The 26,345-nt window shown below is 44.4% G+C and overlaps 1 long non-coding RNA gene across 1 annotated transcript; it reads right to left on the bottom strand.

The window, feature by feature from the left end:
• Positions 1-16,054: 16,054 nt before the first annotated feature.
• Positions 16,055-17,888, bottom strand: LOC123108438 (uncharacterized). Its single transcript, XR_006451906.1, has 4 exons — positions 17,717-17,888; positions 17,231-17,333; positions 16,995-17,044; positions 16,055-16,422 (listed from the first exon to the last, which is right to left on the bottom strand). It is a non-coding gene; the product is annotated as an uncharacterized lncRNA (long non-coding RNA).
• Between the last annotated feature and the right edge of the window lie 8,457 nt (positions 17,889-26,345).

Raw genomic sequence — 26,345 nt, 5'->3', positions numbered from 1 at the left:
ACACGCCTGTGCCACAAGTCCATGCGCGCGGGGCGGCTCGTCAGCAACCCGCTTCGGAGTGCAAGCAAAGGCCCCGACACACCATCGTCCACCTGCTGATCCCTCACTGGTACTGGCGTCGGCATGTGTTCCTGCCCAGCTGCTATCATGCACGTCGGAGTCGAGACACGCGCCACTCCTGGCAAGGCCGGTCCACACTGTGGCGACAAGGTACGAAGCTCTGTCGGAATGGGTGGCAAAGCAACCTCATCACTATCGACACGGTCACTCCACAGCCGAGGTGGTGCGGAGTTCGGTGTCTCAAAGGACCCACACCTCAGCGTCTGAACTGGTGTGGACGTAGCCGGCACTGAGCCCCTTTTCGTCACCTGCAGGACGGGACGGCTTGCGGCCGTATCTGAACCCTTACTTGGTCCATCGCCACCATTATTGTCCCTATTGCCAGTACCATCATCTTTATCGGACATGTCCACATCACCTCCATCTAGACCTGCTTCCTGAAACATCTCAGCGTCTTCTAGTTCAATATCTAAGTTGTAGATCATTCCTCCATATGTCCATGCAACCACATCAGGAATATGCTTGATCGATCGAACACTGAGCCTGGCCACTCCATTAGTCCGAGTAAACGGCATATCCACTTGCTCGGTCTTTCCGATCAAAGAACCAAGACTGCAAACCACCCTAGCATCACCAAGAGGCTTGGAGGGTGCCCCCGAAAAACGCACCCAGACTTGTGACATCGGTGTGCCTTTGGGTTCTGTTTGTTTCCAAGCATCAAATTCAATAATACAATCAGTACCCAGCACTCGAGCTACACCAAACTTAAGCAATTTCTTCAGCTCTTCCACTGACGGGAAATCCACCTTGTATAGATTATCATCAAGTCGAATAAGCTCCCAACGAGAATTCCCGGAAGCGAGCTCGTTCAGGCGCTGCATAACTCGTGCCTCAGATAGGTATCCCTTCGTTACCTTGACCAGCCATGTAGTTAAGTTGCGTGGTGAGTCCGGGACTACGGCCGGCGTGGGTGACTCAAAGAACATCAATTCCTCGCAACACACGCCATACATAGTCACCGTGGGTAGGGGAAGCATCAACACAAGACACCCCCCCCCCCCCGAATCATGAGCAGGTTTTGCACATGTGTCACACAACTCCGTGGTACACTCAGCAATAAAATGCCCTTGCTCACCGCAACGATAACAGATCATCTTCTCTTTCCTGCGCGCCCATTTAGCAGCCCGCTCACCATCTTTGTCTAAAAGTCCGTCCGAACCAGTCTCCCGACCCTTCGCCCCATCCTGCGAGGGCAATGGGACCTTGGTAGAAGTCAGTGAACTAGTTTCCTGGTTGTGTAATTCCCTCAAGGACTACATTATTATGATGAATATATATATGCTGCTGATTGACTTGGTTATTTCCATGGATTAAGTTTTATTATAAGCAAGACTGACACTGGTAGAAAAAGGGCCTGTTGTCCCGGTTCGTAAGGGCCTTTTGTCCCGGTTCCTGAACCGGGACTAAAGGGTCGGTACTAATGCCCTGTCCCTTTAGTCCCGGTTCAATCCAGAACCGGGACAGATGGGCCTCCACGTGGCCTGTGCGCGGAGCCCAGGCAGGAGGACCTTTGGTCCCGGTTGGTGGCACCAACCGGGACCAATAGGCATCCACGCGTCAACATTTCTGTGGCTGGGGTTTTTGTTTTTTTAAGGGGGGGTTGGGGGTTAATTTAGGTGTTTCATATATTGTGTTAGCTAGCTATAATTAATAGAGAGAAGTGTCCTCTCTTATGTCCGTGCTTGGTCGACGCTACGTACTATACATACGTATAGAGGACTAGACACGCTAGCTAGCTAGTAAGCAAACGAAGGAAACAGAAGATCGTCATGAACATATATGCATACAGAGAGAAGTGATATCGACCACCTCTCCTTCCCCGAGAGATTGGTCGAACAACAAGTTCTCGTATATCTATCCGACACTACCGGCTACATATATACAATAATTATCTCTTACAAATATAATCATACGGACTCATGGTCCACATAGTATTCTCCGTCTTCAGCGATCATGTGGTCAAGAAAGAATGCCGCCAATTCCTCTTGAATTGCTCGCGTGCGAGCTGGTGCTAGGAGTTCATCCCGCTTCTGAAACATCTAATTTGAAGAAGGGGGTCAATACATATATATATGAATGAATGAAACTCAACACAAATGATGGTAATAAAATAAAATTGTGAATGTTGTTATTTACGTACTTCATATTGTTCGTCAGTGTAGCCCCGCTCACAGGTCGTGTGGCGGATGGACTCGCAAAGGTAGTATCCACAGAAATCATTCCCTTGTTCCTGCCACAACCACTTTACAAGAAATAGAGGTCAATCAAACTGATAAGCAAGAATGACAAATGGTATTGATGAAACTAGCGCTTGAATCAATAGGAGATGCGTGGAACATGCTACTATAGTACTTACTTTCGGGTGTCTAAATTGCAGCTTCTTCGGGAGTCCTGGAGCTTTTTTGGTGAATTTTTTCCAAACCCTGCCAGACAAAGAAAACAATTACTTGATATATCAGGAAATGAACAAAGTTGCTGATATGGTGGATAATGATCGATTTAACTTACTTCTCGAGCATTTGAGTCATGTTCGCATAGTCCTGGGGATCTTTTCGTCTTGAGTCTAAGACGGTTACTAGTCCCTGCTCAAGCTTAATCTCTAGGAGAATATAGTGGAAACTGCACACGCATGCATAACTCATCAATTACATTACTATAACCTTGACTAATATATAAGGGAAACCGAATAAGCACAAGACAGTAACACTCACTTGAAGTTGTAAGGAAAGAGTATTATATCTTTGTTTTCATTTATTACCAATGATCGTAGCAAGTTGGCCTCGGTATCTGCGGCATGAAATTTAACCTGAGTTGCATCTATGAGATATGTGTTAATGAACCCAATATCACCAACTTGTCTTTTCTTCAATTCGACGATCTTCAATCTGCATAATATAGTGAGGATGATTATAAATACATGCAATGAAAGAGCTGAGCTATATAGAGAGACTTAATGACAGAAGTAGTACTACTTATAGACAGTAGTAGGTGACCGTTGTTTTATCCAGGGCCAATTGATTAAAAAACTGAAAGAACTCCTCAAATGGAACAGGCAACAGTTTAATTCCAACGAGGTCATGCTCCTTTTTAACTCTCACATACTTCGCATCATCGTTGATAGAGATCTTTCATCTTTGATGAGAGGCTTCCCGTACTCGTATCTTTGTATCTGCACCTCCATGAAATCATAATGTACATCGTCGGGAAGGTAATCGCCAAGATTGCTATAACCGGGCACCATCCTCGGATCATTAGCGACGATGTCGCTAGGCACCTTGAGCAGGGGGCACGATTGCTTCGCTTGTTCGCCGAGCTAGGCAATTTGTTTCCCAGCTCATCGTCGTTCTTTCAGCCTTTGATCACTGACAGTACTTCCCGACCGCTCCGCTTCGGCAAATTCCTTTCCAATAATGCGCTCATAGTTTTCTTTCGGCGGAGACTTGGGTGGTTTTGTCAGGGCAGCCAGAGTGCGCTTAGCTTTCACCGGATCTACCTTCTCCTCCGGAGGTGGATGTTTCTTTGCTTTCACCCCTTCAAAGTAGTTCCTCACTTCTTCTCGTGCGATCTCGGCGTTCTCCTCCGGGGTCCTCTCGTATGATAACTTCTTTGGAGTCTTCAGAGAATGACCGAATCTGTATTTCCTCCCGCCTCTGGCTGTACTGCTAGACGCCGGCAGAGCAGACGGAGCGGTTGTCTTCTTTACTTGCTTACAAGGCGGAGGAGAAGGACTACGACGCGCCGGAGCAGCCGAAGCGGCGGCAGGTCTCCTTCGTCCTTGCTGATGAGGCAGAGAAGGAGGAGGCTGGCTGCTCAGGCGCGTCGGCGTAGGCGGAGAAGGAGGCGGAGTGCCGCCACGCGCCAGAGAAGGAGCCGGTCGAGTGCCCTGATCGTCACTCGCCGGAGGAGGGGGCGGTGGAGGAGGCGGAGTGCCCTGACTCGCCGGAGGAGGAGGTGGTGGAGGAGGCGGAGTGCCCTGACTTGCCGAAGGAGGAGGAGGAGGCGGAGGCGTCCAGTTCGGAAGGTTGATCAGCTCCTTCCGCCATAGGCATGGAGTCTTCAGAGCAGAACCCAGCCTAGTCTCCCCTTCACCGGTAGGGTGGTCAAGCTGGAGGTCCTCAAATCCCTCCATTATTTCATCCACCATCACCCTAGCATATCCTTCTGGAATCGGCCGGCAGTGAAAAGTTGCGCTGGGTTTAGTAGGATAAACAGAGCCAACAGCCGCCTTGACCTTCAAATTCATCCATTGCGTCATAAGGTGGCAATTTTGAGACTCCATGATAGCATCAACGGGATAGCTGGCAGGAGCCGTCAAGGCATGCTCCGGCTGAACCAGCTCAGTGGAAGCCACGCTGCTTCTCCGCTGAGATGGCGGGGTAGCTTCGGGGGAAGCTTCGGCAGTACGTTTGCTGCGATTTGCTTCTTGTTCCTCTATCGCTTGTACCCTTGCTTGCAGCGCCTGCATTTGGGTCTGCTGCAATTTTTTCCTCCTCTCCTGGGATTTGTAACCGCCTGCGTCCGGAAACCCAACCTTCCATGGAATGGAGCCTGGCGTGCCTCGTGTCCGTCCAAGGTGCTCAGGATTCCCGAGGGCCATTGTGAGCTCGTCGTTCTCTCTGTCTGGAAAGAACGTCCCTTGTTGCGCTGCTTCGATATACTGCTGAAGCTTCCTGACTGGTATGTCCATTTGATCGTTCGTCCAAATGCACTTCCATGTTACAGGGTCCAAGGTTCCGCCAGCCCCGAAGAACCAAGTCCGGCAACGGTCTGGCCAGTTAATTGTCTCTGGTTCGATCCCTTTATCAACCAGATCATTCTCAGTCTTGGCCCACTTAGGCCGGGCTACGAGGTAGCCACCTGACCCCGTGCGATGGTGATGCTTCTTCTTTGCAGCATTTTGCTTGTTTGTCGCCGACATCTTCTTACTCTTTTCCGATGTCTTGTGGGCCACAAATGCGGGCCAGTGATCTCTGATCTTTTCATATCTGCCCTTGAATTCTGGTGTCTCTTTATTTTCGACAAACTTATTCAGCTCTTTCTTCCACCTCCTGAATAGTTTTGCCATCCTCTTAAGAGCAAAAGACTTGATTAATTGCTCTTTAACTGGCTTCTCTGGATCATCCTCTGGCGGTAGGGTGAAATTTGACTTTAGCTCAGTCCAAAGATCATTTTTCTGCATATCATTGACATAAGACACCTCAGGGTCTTCTGTAGCCTGCTTTAACCATTGCTGGATGCTGATCGGGATCTTGTCCCTAACCAAAACCCCGCACTAAGCAACAAATGTGCTCTTTGTCCGGAGGGGTTCAATCGGTTGGCCGTCGGGCGCGATTGCTATGATCTCAAACATTTCATCCGAGCTCAACTTTTTCTTCGGGCCTCGTCTCTTTACCGAAGTTGTGCTCGATCCGGAGGGCTAGAAAAAAGAACAAAGACTTAATTAATATGTGTACATACCAAAATAATGAATGCATCAATTAGCTAGTCAGCAGAAGCTTAACTAATATATATACCTGGCCGGACTCGGTTCGGTCACCGGAGACGTCATCACAGTCTCCTTGCACCGGCATTAGGTCACCGGAGCCATCATAATCATAGCCAGCTGCTTCCAGACCATCGGTGTCATTGAGAAACAATGAGCAGACGGCATCACTTCCTCGTGCGATTATGTCCCCCAACAACTCTTCTTGTACTTCATCTCGGGCGGTGTCCATAGTTTCTACAAATATTGACAACATGGCAATTATTATTCAAACATGACAGATGGATATATTATTCAAATATTGACAACAAATATTGACGCTGCTTCTCTAGGGTTTGGGGTGGCCTCGACGCTGCTTCTCTAGGGTTTGGGGTGGCCTCGACAACGCTTCAAGGATAAAAAAGAAGAGGAAGAAGAAAAAGAGAGGAGAAGAAAGAATAGAGGAGTATTTCTTCTCCTCTTTTTTTCTTCTTCTTCCTCTTTTTTTATCAGGAACGAGGGTCGTCGAGGGACACCGAGCGGTAGAGGAAATCCTAAATAGCAAGTATCGTGGGTGTGAGATACATGTGGCCATCGGTGTCGGACACTACATCCACGTCCCACAAGTGACGTGGGTGTGAGAACTCCTCTATTCTTTCTTCTCCTCTTTTTTTTTCTTCTTCCTCTTCTTTTTTTATCCTCTTCTTCCTCTCATGTTCGACGACCCTCGACCCCTCGGCGACCCTAGACCCCCTCTCGACCCCCTCATGTCGAAGTTATCGGGTAGGGGGTATATCGACAACGACATACCCGATACATACATACATACATATCACATGCATCCATACATATATGAACAAAATTAATATCTACTAATTAACAACCTAAATAAAAAAACTAATACATATAGGAAGAAGAAGAAAAAAGAAGAGAAGAAAGAATAGAGGAGAAGACTTCCTCTTCTTCCTCTCCTCTTCTTCTCCCTCTTCTTCCCCTTCTTCCTCGCCTCTCTCATGAATGTCCGACGTTCTCGACCCTTGACCCCCTAAACTAGTTCTCAACCCTCGACCCCCTAAACTAGTTCTCGATCCCCCCCTCATGTCGAAGTTATCAGGGAGGGGGTATATCGACCCCCCCTCATGTCGAAGTTATCGGGGAGGGTTACATCGACCCCCTCTCCTGTCGAAGTTAACGGGGAGGGGGTATATCGACAATGACATGCATACATGGAAAAAAATGCTATCCATCTATACATACATAGCCACATACATATATACATGGAAATAATGCTATTAAAAAAGAAAAAAAGAGGAGAAGAAGAAAGGAATAGAGGAGAAGATCGAAGAAAAAAAAGAAGAAAAAAAAGAGGAGAAGAAGAAAGGAATAGAGGAGAAGAAGAAAAAATAGAAAAATTTCTTCTTCTCCTCTATTCCTTTCTTCTTCTCCTCTTCTTTTTCTTCTTTTTTCCTCTTCTTATTTATTTCTTCTCTTCTTCCTCTCCTCTTCTTTCTTTCTTCCTCTTCTTATTTTCTTCTTTCATATCCTTCTTTTTCTTCTAAATTTTAGCATATTCTAAATTTTCTTCTAACTTTCTATATATGAACAAAAAACTTTCTATGAACAAAAAACTTTCTATATACATATGAACAAAATTTCTATGAACAAAATTTTCTTCTTTCTTTCTCTTCTTTCTATGAACCAGAAAAATTACATATATGGAAAAAGATTAATACACATATAAACAAAAAATACATATATGAACAAAAACATGCTCTGAACAATTTTTTATACATTGTGAACATATACATACACATAGCCACATACATACACATATACATTATATATATATATATGAACAAAAAATTAAACTAATAAAAATGAAGGGCGCGCAGGGGCGGCGGCACGGCAGGGCAGGGGAGGCGCGCGGTGGGGCGGCGTGCGGCAGCAGTGAAGGGCAGGGGCGGCGCGCGGCGGTCGTGCAAGGCAGGGGTGGCGCAGGGCGGCAGCGCGCGAAGGGCAGGGGCGGCGGCGACGGCGGCCAATACAAGGGGAGGAGCAGGGGAACGGGCGGCGCTCACAGCGAGGTGGCGTTGGCGACGAGGAAGGCTCGGGGACGGCGGACGGTGAAGGCGCGCTCGGGGGGCGAGGGCAGGGGCGCGCGGGCTCGGGGCAGCCTTGCGGTGTCGATGAGCTCGGCAGCGTCGGGCGGGCCGGGGGGCAACTGGCGATGAGTTCGTCAAATTTTCCTAAGTCCTTCTTATATACACAGAGTATTGGTCCCGGTTTGTGGCATCAACCGGAACCAATGCCCCCCTTTAGTCCCGGTTGGTGCCACCAACCGGGACCAAATGCCAATTTTCAGCAGCCCAAAGGGCGGGAAGCGGCGGCCTTTGGTCCCGGTTGGTCGCACCAACCGGGACTAAAGGGGGCATTGGTCACGGTTGGTGGCACCAACCGTGACCAATGCCCCCTTTAGTCCCGGTTGGTGCCACCAACCGAGACCAAAGGCCTTGTGCTGCTGCGACGTCGAAAGTTTAGTCCCACCTCGCTAGTTGAGAGGGGTGCGCAGTGGTTTATAAGCCCCATTGTCGCACCCCTCTCGAGCTTCTCTTCATTGCAGGCTTACGGGCCTAATTGTCACTTCTATGCCTGTGGGCCTACTGGGCCTCCTGCGGGCCTGAATCCTGGCCCTTGGATGGGTTTCTAGTCGTATTCAGGCCGTGGGGGCCCAGTAGGTGGCATTTTTTTGTTGCTTTAATTATTTTATTTTATTTTGTTTTTTGCTTTATTTTTTAATTCTTTATGCTTTTAGTTTTAGAAAAATTATAAACTTTTTGTTAATACCATTAGTTTTCAAATTTGAAAACACTTTTTTTGTTTTTTTGTTTTCTTTGTTGCTTTATTTTATTTTATTTTATTTCTACTTACAATAAAATACTTATTGTTGCTATTTTCTCCTAGTTTTTTTTGTTTTATTTTCTGCATTATTTATTTTCTTTTGTTTTTGCTTTATTTTTTTATTCTTTTTGCTTTTAGTTTTCGAAAAATTATAAACTTTCTGTTAGTGCCATTAGTTTTCAAATTTGAAAAAACTTTTTTAGTTTTTTTATTTTCTTTATTGCTTTATTTATTTTATTTTGTGATTAACTTAACTATAAAAATAGTTTTTTTTCCTGTTTTTTTCCTGTTTTTTTAATTTGTTTTTTGCATTATTTATTTTCTTTTGTTTTTTGCTTTAATTTTTAATTCTGTTTGCTTTTAGGTTAGCAAAATTATAAACTTTCTGTTAGTGCCATTAGTTTTAGAAAAATTATAAACTTTCTGTTAGTGCCACTAGTTTTCAAATTTGAATAGTTAAAATTTGAATTCTTTGAAATTTGTGTGAATCACAAGTTTGTGATTAACTTACTAAAAAATGAGAATAGATGCGCTTATAGAGAAAATTCAACCTAAATTCATAGTAAATTTCTATGAATTTCAGAGAAATTCACTATGAATTTAGGTTAAACTTTTCTTTATTAGGGCATCTATTTTCACTTTGAGAGGAGCTCAACAAGGCAGAGAGGGAAGGGCTTATAAACCGGTGTGAGCCCCCTTCGGTTGGCGAGGTGGGACTAAACTCTGCCCGCAACGAGGACCAACTCTTTAGTCCCGATTTATGGCACAAACCGGGACTAATGGTCATGGGCCAGGGGCGAGGAGCAAAATTATAAACTTTCTGTTAGTGTCATTAGTTTTAGAAAAATTATAAACTTTCTGTTAGTGCCATTAGTTTTCAAATTTGAATAGTTAAAATTTGAATTCTTTGAAATTTGTTTGAATCACAAGTTTGTGATTAACTTTAATTTTTCCAGTTTTTTTTTGTTTTTTGCATTATTTATTTTCTTTTGTTTTTTGAATTTTTAATTCTTTTTGCTTTCAGGTCAGAAAAATTATAAACTTTCTGTTAGTGCCATCAGTTTTAGAAAAAAATATAAACTTTCTGTTAGTGCCATTAGTTTTCAAATTTGAATAGTTAAAATTTGAATAATGGTATTACGAGGGCCGAACCATAAGACATTAAAGCATTTCAAATGAACTCTGAAAAAGTTGAAAGTTGGCATGGTATCATAATTTCACCCACATAGCATGTGCATGTACAAAACGGACAATGGTAGCATGTTCGTGTGTTACAAAGTTGGCATGGTATCATCATAATAGTTGCGGGAGAAAGTCTTCACTTTTTCTTCGCTTGTGTCATTTGTTTATTGCACCGTAACCATGGATAATCTTCATCGTTTATCAAGATGCTTGGGTCAGCCTTGACATTGAAGGGAGGAATTTCATGAAACTTTTCATAATCTTGAGACATGTCTGTCTTGCCGTCCACTCCCAGGATGTCCCTTTTTCCTGAAAGAACTATGTGTCGCTTTGGCTCATCGTATGATGTATTCGCTTCCTTATCTTTTCTTTTTCTCGGTTTGGTAGACATGTCCTTCACATAGATAACATGTGCCACATCATTGGCTAGGACGAACGGTTCTTCAGTGTACCCAAGATTTTTTAGATCCACTGTTGTCATTCCGTACTGTGGGTCTACCTGTACCCCGCCGCCTAACAGATTGACCCATTTGCACTTAAACAAAGGGACCTTAAAATTAGGTCCGTGGTCAAGTTCCCATATGTCCACTATGTAACCATAATATATGTCCTTTCCACTCTCGGTTGCTGCATCAAAGTGGACACCACTGTTTTGGTTGGTGCTCTTTTGATCTTGGGCGATCGTGTAAAATGTATTCCCATTTATCTCGTATCCTTTGTAAGTCAATACAGTCAAAGATGGTCCCCTGGACAACAAGTACAACTCATCACAAACAGTGTTGTCACCTCTGAGACGTGTTTCCAACCAACTGCTGAAAGTCCTGATATGTTCACATGTAATCCAGTCGTCGCACTGCTCCGGGTGTTTGGAGCGCAGACTGTTCTTGTGTTCATCGACATACGGGGTCACCAAGGTAGAGTTCTGTAGAACTGTGTAGTGTGCTTGAGACCAAGAATATCCGTCCCTGTATATTATTGAGTCTCTTCCAAGAGTGCCTTTTCCAGTCAGTCTCCCCTCATACCGCGACTTAGGGAGACCTATCTTCTTAAGGCCAGGAATGAAGTCAACACAAAACCCGATAACATCATCTGTTTGATGGCCCATGGAGATGCTTCCTTCTGGCCTAGCGCGGTTACGGACATATTTCTTTAGGACTCACATGAACCTCTCAAAGGGGAACATATTGTGTAGAAATACGGGCCCCAGGATGACAATCTCGTCGACTAGATGAACTAGGATGTGCGTCATGATATTGAAGAAGGATGGTGGGAACACCAGCTCGAAACTGACAAGACATTGCGCCACATCACTCCTTAGCCTTGGTACGATTTCTGGATCGATCACCTTCTGAGAGATTGCATTGAGGAATGCACATAGCTTCACAATGGCTAATCGGACGTTTTCCGGTAGAAGCCCCCTCAATGCAACCGGAAGCGGTTGCGTCATAATCACGTGGCAGTCATGAGACTTTAGGTTCTGAAACTTTTTCTCTGGCATATTTATTATTCCTTTTATATTCGACGAGAAGCCAGTCGTGACCTTCATACTGAGCAGGCATTCAACGAAGATTTCTTTCTCTTCTTTCGTAAGAGCGTAGCTGGCAGGACCTTTATACTGCTTCGGAGGCATGCCGTCTTTTTCGTGCAAACGTGGCAGGTCCTCCCGTGCCTCAGGTGTATCTTTTGTCTTCCCATACACGCCCAAGAAGCCTAGCAGGTTCACGCAAAGGTTCTTCGTCACGTGCATCACGTCGATTGAAGAGCGGACCTCTAGGTCTTTCCAGTAGGGTAGGTCTCAAAATATAGATTTCTTCTTCCACATGGGTGTGTGTTCCTCAGCGTCATTCGGAACAGCTAGTCCACCGGGAGCCTTTCCAAAGATTACGTGTAAATCATTGACTATAGCAAGTACGTGATCACCGGTACATATGGCGGGCTTCTTCCGGTGATCCGCCTCGCCTTTGAAATGCTTGCCTTTCTTTCGACATTGATGGTTGGTCGGAAGAAATCGATGATGGCACAGGTACACATTCTTCCTGCATTTGTCCAGGTATATACTTTCAGTGTCATCTAAACAGTGCGTGCATGCGTGGTATCCTTTGTTTGTCTATCCTGAAAGGTTACTGAGAGCGGGCCAATCATTGATGGTCACGAACAGCAACGCCTTAAGGTTAAATTCCTCCTGTCTGTGCTCATCCCATGTACGTACACCGTTTCCATTCCATAGCTGTAAAAGTTCTTCAACTAATGGCCTTAGGTACACATCAATGTCATTGCCGGGTTGTTTGGGCCTTGGATGAGAACTTGCATCATAATGAACTTCCGCTTCATGCACATCCAAGGAGGAAGGTTATACATACATAGAGTCACGGGCTAGGTGTTGTGATTGCTGCTCTGCTCCCCGAAAGGATTAATGCCATCCGTGCTTAAAGCAAACCATACATTCCTTGGGTCCTTTGCAAACTCATCCCAGTACTTTCTCTCGATTTTTCTCCACTGCGACCCGTCAGCGGGTGCTCTTAACTTCCCATCTTTCTTTCGGTTCTCACTGTGCCATCGCATCAACTTGGCATGCTCTTCATTTCTGAACAGACGTTTCAACCGTGGTATTATAGGAGCATACCACATCACCTTCGCAGGAACCCTCTTCCCGGGGGGCTCGCCGTCAACATCACCAGGGTCATCTTGTCTGATCCTATACCGCAATGCACCGCATACCGGGCATGCGTTCAGATCCTTGTATGCACCGCGGTAGAGGATGCAGTCATTAGGGCATGCATGTATCTTCTCCACCTCCAATCCTAGAGGGCATACGACATTCGTTGTTGCGTATGTACTGTTGGGCAATTCGTTATCCTTTGGAAGCTTCTTCTTCAATATTTTCAGTAGCTTCTCAAATCCTTTGTCAGCCACAGCATTTTCTGCCTTCCACTGCAGCAATTCCAGTACGGTACCGAGCTTTGTGTTGCCATCTTCGCAATTGGGGTACAACCCTTTTTTGTGATCCTCTAACATGCGATCGAACTTCAGCTTCTCCTTTTGACTTTTGCATTGCGTCCTTGCATCGACAATGACCCGACGGAGATCATCATCATCGGGCACATCGTCTGGTTCCTCTTGATCTTCAGCAGCTTCACCCGTTGCAGCATCATTGGGCACATTGTCTGGTTCCTCTTGATCTTCACCAGCTCCCCCCGTTGCAGCATCACCATATTCAGGGGGCACATAGTTTTCATCGTACTCTTCTTCTTCGCCGTCTTCCATCATAACCCTTATTTCTCCGTGCCTCGTCCAAACATTATAGTGTGGCATGAAACCCTTGTAAAGCAGGTGGGAGTGAAGGATTTTCCGGTTAGAGTAAGACCTCGTATTCCCACATTCAGTGCATGGACAACACAAAAACCCATTCTGCTTGTTTGCCTCAGCCGCATCGAGAAACTCATGCACGCTCTTAATGTACTCGCAGGTGTGTCTGTCACCGTACATCCATTGCCGGTTCATCTGCGTGCATTATATATAATTAAGTGTCCAAATTAATAGAAGTTCATCATCACATTAAAACCAAAGTGCATACATAGTTCTCATCTAACAACATATAGCTCTCCAGAGCATCTAATTAATTAAACCATACATTGAAACTATGTAAAACATTTTAATGCGAAAACAAATGCGATCATAATCGCAACCAAGGTAACAATTGATCCAACGGCATAATGATACCAAGCCTCGGTATGAATGGCATATTTTCTAATCTTTCTAATCTTCAAGCGCATTGCATCCATCTTGATCTTGTGATCATCGACGACATCCGTAACATGCAACTCCAATATCATCTTCTCCTCCTCAATTTTTTTATTTTTTCCTTCAACAAATTGTTTTCTTCTTCAACTAAATTTAACCTCTCGACAATAGGGTCGGTTGGCATTTCCGATTCACATACATCCTACATAAATAAAATCTATGTCACGTTGGTCGGCATAATTTTCATAAACAATAAATGAACCAATAATTATAAAGATAATATATATACCACATCTGAATCATAGACAGGACGAGGGCCGACGGGGGCGGACCCCAAAACCATTGCACTATATAAGATGCAATAATAAAATTAAGAAAAGAATACAAGTATCTATGTGAACATACAAGTAAGAATATTTTTCCTTTCAGAAAGAAGATAAGAACAAGAGGCTCGCCACGGTGGTGTCGGCGATGAGCTCGGCGCGGGTGATCAACGGCGGTGAAGACGGGGACAGGGCGTGACGGACCGCTAAACCTAGACAAATATTATGGAAAATGGAGCTTGGAGGTCGAGCTTGGAGAGAAGAAAGCTTAAGTAGTGTGGCTCGGGCATTCCATCGAACACCTTGTGTGCATAGGAGGTGAGCTAGAGCACCACCAAGCCCTCTCCCCCTCGGCCAGAAAAAAACAAAGCAGTGTGCTCTGCTCTTACGCGAGGGGGTATATATAGGCACTTCATTGGTCCCGGTTGGTGGCATGAACCGGGACTAAAGGGGAGCCTTTGGTCCCGGTTCAAGCCACCAACCGGGACCAATGGTGGTGGGCCAGGAGCGAGGCCCATTGGTCCCGGTTCGTCCCACCAACCGGGACCAAAAGGTCCAGATGAACCGGGACCAATGGCCCACGTGGCCCGGCCGGCCCCCTGGGCTCACGAACCGGGACCAATGCCCCCATTGATCCCGGTTCTGGACTGAACCGGGACTACTGGACCAAAGTCCTGTTTTCTACTAGTGTGAACTCCTCTACTTGATATGCATCTCATTCATTGGAAAATCTCATTGGTCATGCATGATTGCCGCTGCCCCATGCCATGATTATCTGTTTCTTATTTTGTACCAAGTGGGTATTGACTACATCAGTTTTCATCGTATACATTTATATGGTTAAATGAAGCTTTAGTTGATCAACAAGTGTGTGCCTGAAACCCAAACCTGTACTCCCTCTGTAAAGAAACTAGATCATTAATGGCGCGCGTTGCTGCGCCCGTATATTTTGACAATAAATCGGTAGGTATTTCTAAAAATAAATAGGCATACATCAGAACAATGAAACATCAAGGTAATATAAATAGCATGATGTAATAGTTGTTACATCTCAGGAACAATGCAACAGGGTAAAAAGGCCTTCTTGGACTCAATTTTGATCTAGTACATGAATTTATTCATAAAACTGTGCAATTTTGAAAGCTTTGAAATCTAACCTACAAGAGAATCATTCTATAAGAAAATCAAACCTGAATTTATGCATGAAGCTGAACAATGTTGGAAGTGCTAACATATAATAAAATTATTCTTCGAGAAAAGCAAACCTGAATTTATGCATGAAAATGAACAATGTTGAAAGCTTCGGATCTAGTTTTTGTACAAAACAATAACTCGGATAGAAACCTTGATACAAGCAGACACGTTCACAACACCACATCCGTCCACAAAGCTGAAAATATACCAACTGGTTGATGCTTTATCTGTCGTCCTTTTGTAATTTTCTCTTCATGAAAGATGCGTACCCGTCTGCATCTCTAAAAAAACCTTGAATATTTGAGAGATCAAGTAAAGAAATGTATGGATATATAATTCAAACATCGTGCACATAAACCATTCAGTTATGCATATATATATATATATATATATATATATATATATATATATATATATATATATATATATATATATATATATAATTCAAACATCGTGCACATAAACCATTCAGTTAAGATTCATCACCCAGGGTGCAGAATAAGTTATTCTTCACCCGAGGTAATCTTACGATCATTTCATAATTAAATTACGTTTCGAATTCAAATAGTTACATTTGTATTGATTCACTACGTAAAATTTGACATAAGAAAAATAAAAATATAGGTCATAAGACAAGAAAATTTACAGTTTATGTGTATTTTAGACTATGTTTTTACGTTTGTAATTTTACATAACATAAAATATTTTTTACGGCGATTACATATTTTCTTACGGTCCCTTTTTACGTCGGAAATAAGACAAAACTTACGGAACGTAAAATTACGGTGCATTGATGGTAAAATAGAGAGAGGTGAAGAATAACTATTTCTCACCTAGGGTGACGAATAGCGTGACCCTATATATATATATATATATAGATATAGATATATAAAGAGGATAACATGATTTGTTGGCATCCGGGTGAGAGACTAATATTCGATGTAGAGATAGCTTGTAACAATAAAGTGACCCATAGGGTACGCCATAGGGGAACAATCAAAAGCTGACATTTGAGGAGGTTGTATTTGTACTACTGCATGCACGCATTGGCGAAATGCAGAACTGGATCATAGCATCACGAGACATAAGTAGACAATTCCAAGCTACAAAAGCATTAATAAAATCCCACTTAGGATTGAAGTAGCATATATATGCATGTTTATTTCTACGATGAAGCAGTTACAATCAACTGAAACTTTTTGCCCAACTATTAAACATGTTCACATATATTACCGATATAATATAGGAAAACGCTAGATTACAGGAGTGCAGCTTAACATTTTTCAAAATTCGCCAAACTGTGGACATCAGTAATATATGGAGTATACCAATTCATTGGAGATCTAAGATAAAGTAGGCGGTGTGGGTGAATGCAGACATCAAGATGGCACCCTCTGAAATGATGAATAGGACAGTGCACGGTGTGCCACAATGCCCTGCTCCAGATAAACTTCAACCCACTGCTTCCATTCACAAAACACCTTTTTTTGCTGATGACAAGGTCTGCAGCTTTCATTTTCAGAATAGTTAATTTACCACATGAAATTAATCCATACAGCCAAGCAAGATTAGCTAAAGAGCTTGATTGTGTCCTATATTCTGCATAAGGTCGTTGTATTAGCTCCCCTGCAATCTTAGAGATGGTCTGACTAACCCCATGCGGAATAAGCATGTCAAATATAAATAATCAATCAGCAAAGAAAAAAGTGACCAAATCTACAACTGTATATGTCTCCATTACTTCAGAAGAAAGCAATTCAGCTCAAGGAGTCTTAGGTTCATTGGTAACAAAACTTTCAGATAGGAGTATATGTGCTCTCCTATATAAATGTTTGAGGATTGTCTGGCAGAACTGACTATAATTGTATGATTGGCCAAATTAGCTAGTAACAGTAATTAAACTATACTCTGGCTAGTAAGTAGTATTACATCCTTGGCGTTATCCCAAATAATACTGCATGTGAATCTCTTTAAAAAACTGGTAATAACAATGCTATGCCATTGTTTAGACATTTCAATGGCAATGGTTGAGATAGGTCTAAAACAACTACTGATGTAATGATTATGTAGTTTACCTATCAGATAAGAACAATTCTACTGTCTCGGTGGACTACATCTTGGGACCCTGCAAATCATTTAGCCATGTTAAGTTGTTAACTGTACCCATTTATGAAAAGCTAAGTTTAGGCCATGAGCAAAATAAGAGCATCTAGGATCCACCTAAGTAGCAAAAGAGCAGAGTTCAAGCAAAGTCCAGAACTACATACTGTATCCTCTGAATTAATTAAACATCAAGAACAAAAAAGATAACCTTTTTATGTGATTTTTCCAAAGAAATGTTGCTGACATGTGTGTACCATGGACTTTCGGGATCCCTTCATTGGGTTCCATTTCCTTCGTCAGCGACCAGCCGCCTGCGATTGTCAAAATGTCAACACCTCGGTGTGGGCTCAATCCGCTATAATCAGTCTCAACCTGGCCAATGATGGCCTGTGAAGCTCCGTGCTGCGGGTGCTGTACTTTTTAAGATTGGGCCCGCCGGATATGACGGTTGTAACTGCGCAGACGCCCATTGCAAGGGAAGTTGCTCCGCTGCTAGAGCATGGTAGGGTTTCGTCCCACGAGATAAGAGATGAAGCCGAGGGGTCGAACGAGAGGCGGACAGTATAACGGGAGGCGCGAGAGGGGATACCACGACGGCGATGAGGAGATCAAAAACGGGGGCGGCGGGGCACCTAGGATCCATCCAGGTCATGATGAAGAGGAGAGGTCGCGAGGAGAAAGGGGCGTAATTTACCATCAGCGCGACGACGAAGATCCATGGGCAGGAACCCAGGCACCCAGCAAGAGGGCCTCCGTTGAGATGTCATCGTCCGCCTGCTTGGCGCGCCACCATCGCCTAGGTTTACTGCTTCTCGAGGGATTTTTTGCGATGGGGAGAGAAGGGGAAGGAGACGTACCGACTGCCTACAGAGCAATACGGAGCAACAAGTGCAATCAGAAAGCCCATATTGGCCCAATTAACCATATATGGCAGAATTTGTTAAGGGAGTAGCTGCCCTAGAGACATCCATCCAGGAGTCAGATTGGCCGGCCAGAAAATGTTCATCCGCCAGATCCGATGGCCAAAAACCTTGATAGCCTGAGAGGGCAGGAAAAGTGCTCGGTTATAATGTCTTTAAATATAGAAGCGTATATTTCTTTACGGAGGGAGTACATGTTTTTCTTTCCGCCGAATGATTTCCCCGGTAATGGTACATCAAGTGCGGGGGCATCTCCTTCAAAAAAAAAGTGCGGGGGCATCTGGAATTTAAGCTACTATTGTTTCAGCTTATGATAGCTGAACCAATAATACTGAGCATTTTGAAGGCCGTGTAGTTTATCGAGTAAAGTGAAGGAGAAATTTGTTTTGTAATTTAAAAATACACGTGCTCCAGTCCCCTGATAATTGAATTTTTTTGTCGCCCTACCTTTGATCCTCGAGGAGCTTGTCAAAAGAAATGATGCTCCTGTGAGCATAGTTGTGATTTTTTTTAGGGAAGAGCATATTTGTGATATGCGCATATTTGTGATATGCTCCCCTTTATGTATTGCCGTTGTAGAAGACAAGAGCTGAAGGAAGGACGGCTACTGGTGAATGCATCACTAGCTTTTACCATGTCTTTAGTTTGGCCTCAGTTTGCAAGATGGGTACTACTTCAATCTGTTGTTGCGGTTTGTTATTCGTTTCTCATGTCTCTATACCCGTCAAGGTTTGAGAGCCTGGCTTCTTATTCTCTTTCAATTATGCCATTCATCTGCTGATGTAGTAGATTGTGAACACTTGCTCTGGGTTGGTAAAATTTTAAATTTTGAATTCTTCGCTGCAATAGTCTCGGCGACCTCTACGTCTTCCCATCATTGGTCATCCACCACCACGCTCATGGACTCCTCGCCACCACCTCCGCCGAGCTTTGGCACCGTCCCTTAGGACATCCGGGACGCGATGCCATGTCCCAACTTCACAAGAACTCCTTTATTTCATGTAATAAGGCAGCCTCACATATTTGTCATGCTTGTCAGCTTGGCAAACACGTGCACTTGCCCTTCGCTAGGTCTACCTCAATAAGCGTCGAACCATTTAAGTTGATACATTGTGATCTTTGGACTTCTGCAATTTTGAGTAATTCTGGTTTCCGATACTATCTTGTTATTGTTGATAATTTTTCTCATTTTATGTGGACCTTTCCTCTCCGGAAAAAGTCCGACACCGCGGGTATTCTTCTTAACTTTGTTGCCTACATTCACACACAATTTTCACGTCCTCTTGTAGCCATGCAAGCCGACAATGGGACTGAGTTTATCAACTCCACGGTCACCTCTTTCTTTTCCACTCATGGTATTCACCTTCGTTTTTCATGCCCCTACACGTCCGCCCAAAACGGCAAGGCCGAATGTGCTATCCGCACGATCAACGACGTCACTCGCACTCTCCTATTCCGATCCTCCATGCCACCCTCCTACTGGGCCGAGGCTCTCGCAATGGCAACATACCTTGTCAATATACGCCCTTCACAATCCATCGGTTTTTCGGTTCCCTACATTCTCCTCTACGACACACAACCGAACTATGCCGCTCTTCGTGTCTTTGGTTGCCTCTGCTATCCCAACCAATCCGCTACGGCCAAGCATAAACTAGCCCCTCGGTCCACTGCTTGCGTCTTCCTCGGATACCCGTCCAATCACAAGGGATACCATTGCCTAGATATCTCTACCCGTCGTGTCATCATCTCTCGCCATGTCCAGGATCCAGGCCCGGTTAAGAAGACCCTCATGGACGAGGCGCTTGCTACGGCGTCCTCGGGGAACCAAAGCGGCAGGCTCGGTGCGATCTCGGTAATCGACTTGCCATCCAGCCAATGATCTGTCCAGAAACGACAGGTATGTCTGTCACCAATAGTCCAGGATGTGGAAGGACGAAAGATGTCGCGCACGTCAGCGTTGTCTGGCGGGTGGAGGTGATGCCAGGGCTAGAGGAGTAAAAAATCAGTTTTACTCCTCTAACGCGCACCTAAACGATCCATAATCCGCCGTAAGAAAGTAAAAATTATACTCTGGTCCTTATCCCTTCCTTATTTTTACTCAACCGCTCTGGCACGAAATAAAAATCTTGCACCTCTCTCGCCTCCCCCTGGTGCTCCTGCGCTCAGTTGTCGGGCCTCCCATGAGCTCCCCGCCACCGCCCCCTGCCCCAGTCGTGCCCTCAGCCTACCCCAGCGCGACACCACCTTTGCGGCTGTACTGATCGCCGTTCCGGCGACCGCCATGGACGAGCTCCGTTGCGGGCTTCGTCACGTTCGAACTGGTCCATGTAGGCCATGGCCAGCTACACCACGGGCCACGGCGCCCTGGCGAAGGTGATGTTGCCTGTGGCGACACTACTAGGGAAAAGCTTATAGGTAGACGCTTACTAGTAGCGCGGGTTTATACCCCTCGCTACTGCTACTTACTAGTAGCGTGGGTTTTTACCCCTTGCTACTACGAAGTTGATAGTAGTAGCGCGGGTTTATACCCCTCGCTACTACTAAGTGGTCTCTACCGTGCCTCCTCGGGACATGCCATAGTAGTAGTGAGGGGTATAAACCCGCGCTACTGCTAAGTTGATAATAGTAGCGCGGGTTTATACCCCTCGCTACTACTAAGTACGAGGTAGGTGAAGTCCCCATATCCTCGGTCGGATCCCTCCTCTCTTCCTCACTCCCCCCCCCACCCTCTCTCCATAGGCTCTCCCATGGTGCTCCTGCCCAAGCACATCTCCTCCTCCATGGCGCCCAACGAGTCCGCCTCCTCGCGTCGCAGGCGTCCAGGAGCTCGTTCATCTTCCACCTCGCCTCCATGCCACCGCGGCGGAGCACCTCGCCACCGGTGACTAGCACCGATGCGCCCTCCATCTCCTTCCTTTCTTCCTTGTTTCTCTTTTCCCCTCTCCCACTCCCTCTGTTTTTACTCACCTCCCATGCCCATGCCTGCGCAGGTCGTCGACATGGCCAACTAGGAGCTCTCTGCCTTGGCCGTGAGGAGAATTCTCATAACGTCATCTTGCTCTGCACTGGATCCGGTCCCTCTCCAAAACCATCATCGGATTTGGTCTGCCACTACCCATCCGCACCTCCGGCAACCCATGTCGTCGCTGGATCGAACCATTGACAGCATGCACGGGATCGAGATTTTTTTAGTTTTTGAAATTAATAGTAGTAGCACGGGTCACAGACATGTGCTAGAGATAGTTAGTAGTAGCGTGTGTGGAATCCGTGCTACTACTAACACATGTAGTAGTAGCAGCAACGCAGGATACACCGCGCTACTACTATCAGTTAGTTGTAGCACCGTAGTAGTAGCGCAGGCACCCACGCTACTATTAGCTGTTTAACCTGCGCTACTACAAGGCTTTTTCCTAGTAGTGCGACGATGCCCCAGTAGACCTGCAACATGAACATGGGGTTGAGGTCCTTCCACAGTGATGGGAGGCTAAGCTCGAGCCCTAGGAAGAGGGAGAGCAGCGCGAAGGAGGCGCAGAAGTGCATGTCGTAGGTGTTCCTCATGATCTTGCGTTGCTCAGAAAGAACTTATGACACAGTGGAGCTACCAAGTGATCCAGATACCGATGATGAGGAGGAGGAGGGGGAGGAGGAGGAGGATGGGGAGGGGGGGCAGGAAGAGTTGAGGAATACGTGGACACTGCCCAAGAGGTCCGTCTTAGCAAGCTATGAGATAGGAGTTCATTATGTGGTGCTGAATAAACTGAGGCTCCATGTATGGATGCTCACAGAATCGACCAGCAACGGACTAGGGTGGACAATGACACACAAGGCCAACCTGAGGCCGCACGATAATGTATTGGATTTGGTTACGGTACAGCCAAGGATGAGATGGGAGGTGGTCGGATGTAGTAAAAGGGACTTGTATGGTGTTATTATGAACAGGGAGATAATGAAAAATAATCAGGCATGTTTGTCCAATTCTCGGTCCAAATACAATAGCCATGAGAGAAGCAACAACGCTGAAGAGGAGGATAACTATGACAAGGCAGAAGAACTCAATAGGAGAGAGGGTTGTGGACATTCGTGGAACACAGAAGAGCATAGCGACGTTAGCATGGACGAAAATGTTGCGGCTGCCCTAGGTCTTGAAGGAGATAGCGATGACGAGACAACAAGAGACGATTCTGAGTACTTGTGGAATTGGAAGAAGCATAACTTCATCGACATGGGTGAGAGTATTGCGGCCAGCTTAGTTCTCGAAGAAGAAGAAGAAGAAGAAGAAGAAGAAGAAGAAGAAGAAGATGTTGATGATGATGATGATGATGATGATGATGATGATGATGATGATGATGATGATGATGATGATGATGACGATGAGGTAGAAGAGGATGATGATGCATACAACTCTCAACACACAGACGACATAGGGTGGGGCTGTAGGATCATGGGATTCCATCCACATAAAAATGTGCTCCTACTACATCTAAGCCATGTGGGGGTGGCGTATCATCTCGATGCCTCGAGAATGCAGTATTTGGGTTACATGTTTCCCAAACAAGCGAAGAAACAAACTAGAGGCATCCACGGTGCATTCCCGTATCGCCCTTGCTTCATCGATGCCCTCCCGGTCTGAAATATGTCCCGTGACAGTAGGATGATCGCACAACAGTTTCACAGGCACCCCTTCCACCCTTTTTCTTTTGATGGAAAACGGTAGGAATTTCCTACTGCATTTACATTATAAAATAATTGTTTGTGAGTTACACAAAGTCAAAAGTAAGTTACATGCATGCACCCCCTTTTTTTAACCACCAGGCTCATGGTAATGCAATAATTTGCTGGCAGAAAGGACCATACGAATGGGTGATATTTTTTTTCCTTTTATTGATTTCAATTGATTCGATTTTACTAGTATATTAATTGTTAGACTAACTCATGTACGCAATACTATATAAATATACTTATATACAGCTCATTCGTTGCACAATGTGTTAGGATAAGTTGTATAGGGAAAGGAAAGTAGTTTTAATTATACTCTGTCTTCTATCCCTTCTTCTATTCCAACTCCTGTAACCTTGATCGATCATGTTACGATCGATCGTTCCTTGTAAGCACGGCAATGTTTCTATATAATGCAATGCGGCCCAGACGAAGAGTTCTACGCTTCCCACAATAACTTATATGGTATCAGAGCCCCTTCCTCTCGTACATCTAGCCACGACAATTAGATCGATCTAGTTGATCGAGAAGACAGAAAAAAGAGAGCCGAGAGAAAGCACCTTCACATTGTTGAAGTTGGTCTCTCTTTATTAGCTCATGCTTCCATGCCACTTAAATATTGGGATGAAGCTTTCATCACAGCTACTTATCTCATTAATCGTCTCCCTAGTAGAGTTATTGGCAATACAACTCCTTTGGAACGTCTGTTTCATCAAAAACCAGACTATAACTCTCTCAAAAAATTTGGGTGTGCTTGCTACCCAAATTTGCGTCCTTATAATCGCCACAAACTTGAGTTTCGTTCTACTCAGTGTGTCTTTCTTGGCTATAGTAATCTTCATAAGGGATATAAGTGTCTAGAAGTTACTACAGGTCGCATCTATATTTCTCGAGATGTTGTCTTCGACGAGACCTTGTTTCCTTTTGCAAAACTTCATCCAAATGCCGGAGCCTTGCTTCGTTCTGAAATTTCCCTTCTTTCAGACTCTTTATCTAATTCTGATCACAAGGGTGAATTAATTAGAACTGATCTGGTCGGTTCGGCTGCATCCTCCGGATCTTCTGTGGCAGGGTCTACAGCGGTGCAACACACAGTACTTCCGCGCCGTCATACAAGATCTCAGTCTGGAATTACCAAAGAGAAGGTTTATACTGATGGTACAATCAGGTATGATAAAACCAAGCGAGCTTTTCTTATTAGTACCAGTGAGCCCACACATTTGCATGATGCTCTTGCTCACAAAGATTGGAAGAAGGCTATGGATTGATGAATATGATGCACTCATGAAAAATAAAACTTGGCATTTAGTATCACCAAAAAAGGACAGTAATGTGATTGATTGTAAGTGGTTATACAAGATCAAAAGGAAAGCTGATGGGAGTATAGACAGATACAAGGCTAGGTTGGTTGCAAAGGGTTTTAAGCAAAGGTTTGGTATCGACTATGAGGATACTTTTAGTCATGTTATTAAAGCAACTACTATTCGCCTTGTATTGTCTATTGCTATTTCCAGAGGATGGAGTCTACAACAGCTAGATATTCAGAACGTGTTTCTTCATGGTGTTCTTGAGGAAGAAGTGTTCATGCGGCAGCCATCAGGATATGAAAATAAAAACACACCACACTATGTTTGTAAGTTGGATAAAGCATTGTATGGGTTGAAGCAGGCTCCAAGAGCTTGGTATTCAAGGTTGAGCACACAACTACAACGGCTTCGGTTTACACCATCAAAGGCAGATACCTCATTATTCGTTTATAGTAAGAACAGTATTACCATGTTTGTTCTTGTCTATGTTGATGATATAATTGTTGCCAGTTCAAATTCAGATGCAACTACCTGTCTCCTTAAGGATTTGAAACTAGAGTTTGCTCTCAAGAACTTGGGAGATCTTCATTATTTTCTTGGAATTGAGGTCAAGAAGGTAAAAGATGGTATACTTCTTACACAGGAAAAATATGCTACTGACATTCTGAAACGGGTACATATGGAAAAGTGTAAGCCTGTGAGTACACCTATATCCATGTCAGAAAAGCTTACTATTGAAGCTGGAGAAGCTCTTGGAGCAGAGGATGCAACAAACTATAGGAGTGTTGTAGGTGCTCTTCAGTATCTGACTCTTACACGTCCTGATATTTCTTATTCTGTGAACAAAGTTTGTCAGTATTTGCATTCTCCTACTACAGCTCATTGGACTGCAGTAAAAAGGATCTTGAGGTATCTTAGATATACAGAGGGACTTGGTCTTCAGATTGTCAAGTCCTCATCTCTTCTTGTGTCTGCCTATTCTGATGCAGATTGGGCAGGGTGTGCTGATGACAGAAGGTCTACAGGTGGCTTTGTTGTGTTTCTGGGAACAAATCTTGTGTCATGGAGTGCAAGAAAACAGGCTACTGTCTCAAGGTCGAGTACTGAGGCTGAGTATAAAGCTTTAGCAAATGCTACAGCTGAAGTCATGTGGATTCAAACATTGCTTCATGAACTTGGAATTAAAATTCCTCAAGCTGCAAGGTTATGGTGTGACAACATTGGTGCAACCTATCTTTCAGCTAATCATGTTTTTCATGCACGTACAAAGCACATTGAAGTTGATTTTTATTTTGTAAGAGAACGAGTGGCTCGAAAGCTACTTGACATCAGGTTTATACCTACAGGGGATCAACTTGCTGATGGCTTCACAAAACCGCTTACTATGAAGAGACCGGATGAGTTCAAGTACAATCTTAACCTTGATAAGATTACTTGAGGTTTAGATTGAGGGGGAGTGTTAGGATAAGTTGTATAGGGAGAGGAAAGTAGTTTTAATTGTACTCTGTCTTCTATCCCTTCTTCTATTCCAACTCCTGTAATCTTGATCGATCCTGTTACGATCGATCGTTCCTTGTAAGCCACGGCAATGTTTCTATATAATGCAATGTGGCCCAGACGAAGGGTTCTACGCTTCCCACAATAACTTATACAATGTTGGTCTTCTTTTCTCTTGCCTCGCTACTGATAATGATAATTATCTATTTAGTTAGGCATATTGGCGTCACCTGAATTTCACGGGTAGGGAACAGGATGAATAAGGTCCTACCGGAATTTCAGATTGCTACTGGATGATCTATGCCACGTAAATTCATTACATCGTCACAAAATTGTTTCTGCCATGGCCACTGCCATCAAGTACCCATCGGTGTAGTTTATCTGTTATGCTGCTGGCAGCCATCCCTTTCCCTGAGCTCTGACAAGAGTTACATTTGCTCCTGGCAATTTGGCGTTGAACAAAAACCTCCTCTACCTTTAATTACCCCTAAATCCTATATCAGCACCCACTATGTATCTTATAGCGGTGGAAACCAGACATCCGCCGTTGTATAGTTTACATCAACGAGAGCCTCCAGTGTGTTGGTGGTGATCAGGCCATGGATTCAATGAACTATTGCACAGTGATGGTCTTGTTTTTTCTAATGATTGTAATTAACTAGTAATAATGTGCCGCTAAACTACCATCTTGGCATCACCTGAATTGTCACTGGTAGGGACCACAATGAAAAAATCGTATGAGAATTTTCATTCCTCATTGGATGATCTATAACACGTAAATTCGTTATTGATGAAAAATTATTTATGGCATGCCCACGACCGTCGAGTATCCATCGCTCTAGATTATATACTATGTTATGCTGAAGTTGGCGGCATTCCCTGA

The sequence above is a fragment of the Triticum aestivum genome, chromosome 5A (assembly GCF_018294505.1).
Source record: "Triticum aestivum cultivar Chinese Spring chromosome 5A, IWGSC CS RefSeq v2.1, whole genome shotgun sequence".
NCBI lineage: Eukaryota > Viridiplantae > Streptophyta > Magnoliopsida > Poales > Poaceae > Triticum > Triticum aestivum.
The sequence above is the reverse complement of the archived record's forward strand: the minus strand, read 5'-3'. Positions and strand labels throughout refer to the sequence as shown.